Genomic DNA, 9,419 nt, shown 5'->3' with positions numbered 1-9,419 from the left:
CCAGCATGGCATATCCTGAAGGGAAGAGGCAGTCCATGATTTTAATTGTAGCAGTTTAATTTAATTTCCATGGCATTTATTGTAGGAAGGCAGAGAGAGTGAGAGAGTAGAGAAGCAGAGGGCAGCTGTGGCACCAAGGAGAGATGAGGGGAAGGAAATGGGGAGAGGGAGAGCAAGAGGGCAAGAGAGAAGCAAGAGAGTAAGAGAGTGAGGAGGGGGTAAACAGCTCCTTTTATAGTGGACTGGGCCATCCTGACTGTTGCCAGGTAACTGTGGGGGTGGAATCCAGACAGAATACCAGGTGTTTGGGGAATTGCCTATGTGACTGATGGCCACACACCTCTCTGCTAGGAGGAGATGGGGCTGAGCTATGGGAGGCTGTAGCTGCAGACAGGAGTCAGGGGCCCAGGAGGGAGGCATGGCCAAACACCTGCTGTAGCTTAGGGTTACCAGGGTTCCAGACCTGTACTCCACTGGGGATCAGACTGTCTGTGCACAGCTCACTGCCCCACAGTGAGTGGCAAATTAGGGGGAGGTTGTGAATGTGGGACTGGAAGAGGAGGAGAGAGGGATGACAGCAGGATGCAAAGAGAATAAATAAGTTAATGAAACATTTACGAATAAACACCAGTATGAACCATAACACAAACAAACACTACCTGTCTGTGTACAAGGGAGCCTAAAACAGAACAGAAGGAGGAATCTTTGAGGTAACCAACTCCTTGTAGCTCCTCTCTTCCTTTATAAAAATACTAAAAGGAGTAATTTTTAAATTCCATTTTCCAAAATGAGTAAACAAGTCTATGGAAATCTGAAAAAAAAAGAAAAGAAAAAGAAGTCAAGGGCTAGAACCATAGGGAATGCCTTGAAATGTTTTAAAAGAAAATTAGACAAAGAGAGTGGGAGAAAAATCCACTAAAGTAGGTAAAAAGTTAAAAGTTCTACATTATATCTAATTACAAAATGTAGAGGATGGTGTGTTGAGGCAAGCCCTGGGGATAGAGGAAGGAATTAGAGGAGAAACAATAGAGTTACATTGTATATGTGCATGACGTGTTTAAAGAGTAAATTTGTAAAAGAAGTTAAGTTTCCTTATAACCAAGTGGGAAAATATTTTAAAGAGAAGATCTTTACCATCTATAGGTAACGCACACACACACACACACACACACACACACACACACACACTAAATTAATAATATTTAATACATAATAAATAATAATTAACGATACATATTTTATTCACATTTATGCAAAATATTAATGTTCTTATGCAACTAAAGATCCCTTTGCTAAATCAAAGACAATATACAGGTTTTTAGCAAAAGCTAAAAACATTTTACATTTTCCAAGTTTTTTAATAGAAGCCTATATGACCTATTCTTTTAAAAACATTAAGTACCTAAAAGGGTATCAGGTAATGGATACACAGGCAATCAGAACTGAGATGCATCAGAGCTCACTTATATAACACATTTGAATTCTTTTGTTTCCTTCTCATAGTCAGTTATTAGAGACAATAAAGTTAAGAGAATCTGAGCCCGTTTTACCATATGTATGGAACAGTGGCCAGGAAGTATAGAAAGATGTTTATCTAAATGGGATCCCATGTAATCTTAATTCCTGAAGTTGGATTAAATTATTTCAGATTTAAGTATACAGAAACCAGAATAAAGTGTCACTCAGAGGTTACCACCACATCTTGTATCTCAAATTATTTCTGTAAAATTCATTAGATAATCTTCAGTATTCTGTCAAAAATAATGATTCAAAACCTTAGAAAGCAAAGCATGACTGAAATCAATGATAATTTCAGACAAGAAAATAAATTTTGGAATAAATAATAAAGTGGTCAATGTTTTAATATTTTAGAAAATAAAATTTTGTTTCAGAAAATTAGAAATTTCAATGGCTGAGATACTATTTTAAAACTCAATACATGGATGTTATTGTCCTTTATCAAAACCAAATGAGATAATAACGGATGTTATGAATGTAAGATAATAACAGATGTTATGAATGGGAGAGAAAAGCAGAGGGGAGAGTTGGACCGCGCAAGCCCAAGAAGTAGAAAAGTAGAAAAATGAGTGTTCAAACCAGAAAATTAAATGAATGAGACAATAAAAGATAGATAGTAAGGCTGAAAATAGCAAAATAAAATTTAAATACTAGGGGAAATCTAAGACAATACATTTTTGAAAATTTTGCTTGTGAGAAGAATCCAACTAACTAGAACCAGAAATGAAAATAAGGATGTCATTAAACATAAAACTAAGAAATAAAACCTTGAATTATTAATCTATTGACTCTATATAAATTATGACTATATTATTTTAAAAACTAATGTTCATGCATTTCTAAAGATAATGAAAAAATCTAAATAATTACAGAAGAATTTTATAAATTATCTATATCTCTATCCATAACTCTAAGTCGATTTTGTGATGATGAAACTTCATCAATAAAATGTGGGAAAAAAATCAAAGCCAATCATAATGAACTCTTTCATGCACTCTTAAAAGGGAACTCTATGCAAAACTATCATAACATTGACAGAATAAAAACTGGGTATTAGGATACATTACAATTATAAGCAAAATATTAAGAAAGCAATTCAGGGTAATTAGGAAAGGATTATTGATGTCCACACTTGAATGCAAATAAATGTAATTCATCAGGTAAGCAGACTGAGAAATATCTATGCTATTTTGTCACAAAAGAGATAACTATGATATATTCATCCCTATCTATTGAAATGTGTTACCAATTTACAAAACAGAAGGAAAATTATTTGAAGACATTAAGTATTATATAAAAATCTACATATCTAAGTCACGTGTGAACCTACCTAGGAAGAAGGTATAAAATTAAAAGAATGGCAAGTAGGAATGTGGAAGGAAAATGGAGAAGGAATGTCATTAGCACTAATAATGTGTGCTGAAGTGATAAATTTACAACATCTGTAGGTGTAGAAGTCCTATAATAAAGTGCCTATGTACAGCTAATACATGCTACTAATACATAAATTAAACCTGGCCTTGGAAGACAGTTCAACAGATAAAAGCTCACTTCTTGCAAGCCCGTTGACCAAATTGGTTCCACAGAACCCATATAGGGTACTTACTTCAAACATTTGTCCTCTGGCTTCCACACATGTACCAGAAACTCTCACAAATGTGAAGAGAAAAGAGAAATTCTATTGATGAGGCATGAGGACTACACTTATCTCTGTGTATGTGCCTTTAACAGTAATAATGAATAAAGAGGTCATTAATACATTAATGAATGAGGAGCACTATACAGAACAGTTTGAAGTGAGAAAAGGAAGCGAAGGGAGGCATAATATAACTATTTTATGATCTCTCAAATAAAAGAAAATGTGAATAATAGCCTTTATTTACAGGATACTGATTTTAAATGTTCATAATAACAAAATGCCTTCAACAAATACCTCAGTTAGTGGTAGATTGAATTGTAGTATCTAAAGGCAAGACAATGGCACATAGATACCGAAGGGATACTCACCAAAGGTCATTCCCATTTATACAGAAAAGTAGTGAGAATAACTGACCTCCTATGAGAGGCAGTTTCATTATGGTTATTCGTGCCTGAGCTAGGGTCATACCTGAGTTCCAGCATGATATGAAATACAAATTCTTACCTGGTATCCTATGAAACACAAAACCCAATGTTATTTTTAAATGAAATTTAAACATCAAACTAATGCATCCATTTTCAAGCTTTTCTTGTGGCGTTCATGAAGTGTAATAAGAAACAATTAGACACAGAGTTTCATGGGTGAAAATTTTAAATTTTTGCTTTTAAATGAGGCAATGGAAAAGACTGTATATAGAAATGTAATCAATGCTTTCTCAGCACTCCATCTACCCCAAGTTCTTATTTCCTGGAATGACTTTAAATCACCGGTTTAGAGCTATTAATATTTTTCCTTAAAGTATGAAATACAAATATTTATCTAAATTTTCTTTGATGGATGCTTAATATTTAGTGATGATTGCATTTAAGCTGTTAAATGTCAAGTCATTTGGAAGCATAATGAGATAACAAAGTGGTGTTTTACCTTATGGGCTGAAAGGGTTCAAGGGCACATTTTTCATATTCTGTTCAAAAGGTAAACATATCCACCTGCTTCATCTCGGCTTTTCAAATAAAGCACTGCATTATCACATTGTAGTTAGTAAGGTCAATTGGAGTGGGCCTCTACAAAGTGTTTTATTCTTAGCTTCAAAAGGCAGACAAGAGAAAGGTCGAGATTGTCAGGTTTATTCATATTCAAGCTACCTTGACTCATCCTCATTCCATCTTAAAAGCTTCCACAGACTCTGAACTGTTTAATTCCATCAGCTCTTGGTCAGTCTGTAGAATATATACATATATATATATATATATATGTATATATATATATATATATCTCACTCCAATCATGCCTTTTTTTTTCACCTGAATTTGTGGTTGGAAACCCCTCTTAAGTGCAAGTGAATTATTTATAACAAAATAAAGGGAGAACAAATATATCCTATATTTAAATTGTTTTGATCATGTTGGGTCATTGAAACTTTATGTTACTTGAAAAGGCACTTTATGTTTGAGCAGTGGTGAAACAAAACTCAGAGGAACAATTGTCTGTGATTCATGGGAAGTAAATATTGAATGTGCAAACATAGAGCTTATTTTGAGTCTTCTAAAATTATACTGTGAAATAAATATTTTGCATTGACCATAAGATAAGTACTGCATGGAGTAATTGAACATTATGCATCAAATAGAATGTGAAAGATCGGAATCCACCCAGAACATCATTTTAATTTGGTCAGCCTCTGACTTCTGGAAAATGCAGTGGTGTAGAGAACTCTGGATACATAGGTTTCTGAGGTAGCAAACACATCAGGAAGAGCAAGACAGGCTGAGGTTTATTCAAACATTTTGATAGTTTTGTGAAAATATTAATGACATAGAAATTAATTATCAATTACATATATGATGCTGTTTTTTCTTTATCCTTTGAACAGTATAATATCCTAAGAAGGTTAAAAAAGAAAGATTCATGGTGGAAATAAGCAAATTATTTTTCTTGAAAATTCAATATATAAATATGTGATTAAAAATTAAAATATTTTAAAATAAGTGCTCAAAATGGAAGACATAGTGAAAATTGCCCCCACAGACTTGTCTGGAATGGTATTCAAGAATGACAGAACTAAAATTTTAACATGGAAGAGAAAATAAATGATACAATGAATCACAATAAACGTTCTATAGTCCAGTGTTGGCACAATACAGGATAAAACAGCACACATTCTGACTCAGGAACCAGGAGCTATTTCTTCTTGTTTATATTCCCCCAAATATGATACCTACTTGAACACTTTAACAAATATTTGTCAAGTCCTTAGCAATCAAGGAAATGTAATTCAAAACAAAATTGAGATTGAATCTTGCACCCGTCAAAATAGCTATGATGAATAACACAAGTGACAGCTTATGCTGGTGGATCCTCAGGAAAATGGAAATTTATCTACCTCAAGATCCACTAATGCCACTCTTGGGCATTGCCCAAAGGAAGCATCCTTCTACTACAGAGACACTTGCTCAACCATGTTCCTTGCTGCTCTATTCATAGAAGTCAGACATGGGAAACAATCTAGAGACCCCTTCACAGAAGAAAGGATAAAGAAAATGTGGGGCATTACGAAATTATTACTTAGCTGTTAAACAAGCAAGCAAACAAGCAAATAAAAGGCATCATGACATTTTCAGGCAAATAGAAGGAACTAAAAAAAATCATCCTATGTGAAGTATCTCACATCCAGGAAGACAAATATGATATGTATTTTTTTATGTGTGGATATTAGCTTTTAAGTCAATGGTAACAAGGATACAGTCCATAGAAACACAAAACATGTATAAAGGATAATGGTATAGGAGTACAGATAGATATCATCAAGAAAGAGAAATAGAATAAGTATGGATGCATGACAGGGCTGAAACAGGAGGATCAAGGAGGGAGAGGGAAAGATTGTGAAGAAAGAGGGAATAATGAGAGAGAACTAAACTTCAGGGCCATATGAGAGGGTCTATGGGAGCCCAATACACACACACACACACACACACACACACACACACACACACACACACACACACGAAGGAGATCTAAATGAAAGTGCTAAATAATGGGTGAGACAGAGCCCCAACTAGCCAATTCTTGTCACCAAATGAAGCTTCCAGTACTAGGATTGGGTTACATTGAATTGAGCTCTGGGCCAAAGCAGTTCCATAGGAATCCCCAGACAAGGTAGGCTGTTGTCAAGACTATATATCCACTATCAAAAAACTGACATCAAGCATCTATTGTTGAAGACAATTCCTAAACAACTCATTGAACATGGAGATATCGAAGGCACCTATATGGAGCCTTCACTGCTACCTTCTACCTTCTTGTTACAGAAAAATACTATGCATGATACCAAAAGTGAAACATAAACACCAACCCAGTAGCCAACAATGGTGTGTAGTTTGCAAGATATGCTTGTGCATGGTGACACAAAGTTTATGGGAGTTACCAGCCAATATCTGATTTGACTGAAATCCCACTTATGAGATGGAACCCACGCCAAATAATGCTTGGTAACCAAGGACCTGAGACTAGATTGTCCAGGGACTTAAGGTAAAACCAAACACTACTGTGGCAACAAACAACCAACAATGTAGCAATGGGAATGTTCCTGAGGACATCTGTTATATTCACAGATCAGCCATCATCAGAGGAGCTTCCTCCTACAGCAAGTTAACACAAACACAGAGACAGACAGTGAGACATTATGTAGAGAGTGAGAGACTTAAGACTCAACTCTAAATGGGATGTCTCCATCAAATCCCTCCTCTCAGGTCTCAAAGATCCCCAGAAAGGGGAGGCAGAAAGAATGTAAGAGCCAGAGGGGTACAGAATTTCAAAAAAGTCAAGATTATCTACATCAATATAGTCAAAGTTCATGTGAGCTCACAGAGACTGAAGCAGCAAGCACATCACCTACAAGTGTCTGCATCAGTTTATTTTTCAATAGATTTAATGGCTTCAAGTTTAGAGTTTTCATGAGACAAGAGTTGAGTTTAATGCCTTTCTGATTCCTGTGTTTTCTCATGGCCTCTTTTCCTTCTGTTTTGTCCAGTTCTAATGTTTTTGGGTTTTGTTTTTTTAAATATTCTTTTTCTTAGAAGTTTGTTTGTTTTCTATTGAGAAACAAAAAAGAATTGGGCCTGGAGAGTAAAGGAGGTGGTGGTGGGAACTAGGAGGAGTAGGGAGAACAGAAACCATAGTCAGGATATATTATGAAATTATATGGGAAAACTTACTTTCAACAAAAAAAGAAATAAAAACAAAACATGTAAGTATTAGAACTTTCTGTTTAAGGAGTGTCTTTTGGGTTTTATTTTCAATATTTCCTCAGTTTCATATCATTGCTGAAGCACTTTCATAGAATACATATGTAACTCACATGCCTCCCCCATTTCTAAGTATGTAGTACAGAACATGATCTGTTGGCAGCTGAGCAACATGCTATGAACAAAAATTAGCATCTATGCTTGCATACTGTGCCTTATTTAACTGAGAATTATTTTCACACCAACTTTAATTGTGCTTCAGCTTATTTTTGGAAGTATGAGTTAAAAGTCCAGTGAACTCTAAGTAGTTAGGTATCTGCCTTGAAGAACCAGGTTATGATTGGGGAACTGGAAATGGAATAATTCCATTTGAATTCCCTAATCGAATGTAAGAATTTTGCTTTAGATGGCAAGGGAGAGATATACTATTTGGAGATAAGGACATAATGAAATACCATTATTTTTTAAGAATTAAATAAAAGAAGTCAAGTGTTTATTACACATGCTCATAAAACCAGCAATTGAGAGAATCTCAAAATTGAAACCATCCTGGTCAATATTGCAACTTTAGGGACAGCTTAAACTCTCTGGGGAGACTCTGGCTTAGAAGATTAATAAAAGTAATCAAGTATGTGGCTAAGACAGGGAGAGGTAGAAGAGGAAAGGAGGCAGGGAAGAGAGAGAGAAACAAGAGAGAGAGAGAGAGAGAGAGAGAAACAAGACAGAGAGAGAGAGAGAAACAAGAGAGAGAGAGAGAGAGAGAGAGAGAGAGAGAGAGAGAGAGAGAGAGAGAGAGAGAGAGAGAGAAGAGAATGCTCTCCCTTGTAGATGGAAGATGGTGCTATGGGATTTCTTCCAATCAGAATTATTTGACAGTTCAGATATAGATTATGAAGAGGAAGTGAGTTTGCACATATTTGGAAAACAGAGAGAGACTGAGTACTCTCTGATCTTACTTAACACTTGCTTATAATACTGCACGGAGGAAAAAGAACAAGAATATGTGCTCACAGTTGAGATTGGCTAGTTTGAATTGTTCTGGTCTCTACTTTTGACTTATATATCTGACCTTGGGAAATCCTTACTGACATATTTCTAGTTTTATTTTCTGTTTTATAAGTTTTGTAATATACCCTCATAAAGTAATGTTTCTGGAGATTTACCTGAGCACTCTCCAACAAAGATTAAGCATTTGCTATAAAAAAATGATTTCTGATCAAAAATAGAATAAAAATGGTCACATGGGCATCTAGTGGCACCTGGGAAGGAATATACATATATGTATTATATGCTGTGAAAATGATTTCTGGTTACATGGGCTTATAGTGGCATCTGGGAGGGAATATATATGCATACATATTATATACAAAATTTTATTTATGTGCAGGACAGTGTTATGTCAACTTGACACGAGCTACATTTATTGGAGAGGAGGTAGCCTCAATTCTCAAGGAGAAACTGCCTTAATAAGACTGATTGCTGTGAGAGCACCCGATGTATTTTTGGTGGTGCTACCCCTGGACATATATTTCTGGCTTCTATAAGAAAGGAGGCTGAGCAAGCCATGTGGAGCAAGCCATGAAAAACAAGCCAGTAAGCAATATTCCTCCATGGCCTCTGCATCAGCTCCTGCCTCTAGGTTCCTGCCCTGCCTGATTTTTTTTTCTTCTGACTACCTTCAGCAGTAGACTATGATGTGAGAGTATAAGCCAAAAAAAATCAACAAAAACAAAAACAAAAACAAAACAACAACAAAAAACAACAAACAAACAAACAAAACAATTCATCTCCAACTTACTTTTGGTCATGGTGATGCATCAGAGTAGTAGACGGCAAAGTGTATTACCAGATTGTGGGATATTACTGGGGAGACCTGGTAATGTGTTGTTGGAAGGATTACAAAGGACTTTAGAATTCTGCATTAGAAAAGCTTTGTGCAGTGAGAGCTCAGAGCAGTGTTCCTTAGGAGCTTGGAAGATAAGAATGTTGACCCTAATTGCTGCTGATAGAGGTCTGGC

The sequence above is a fragment of the Mus musculus genome, chromosome 10 (genome assembly GCF_000001635.26).
Source record: "Mus musculus strain C57BL/6J chromosome 10, GRCm38.p6 C57BL/6J".
NCBI classification, from domain to species: domain Eukaryota; kingdom Metazoa; phylum Chordata; class Mammalia; order Rodentia; family Muridae; genus Mus; species Mus musculus.
Note: the sequence above shows the minus strand (reverse complement) of the source record.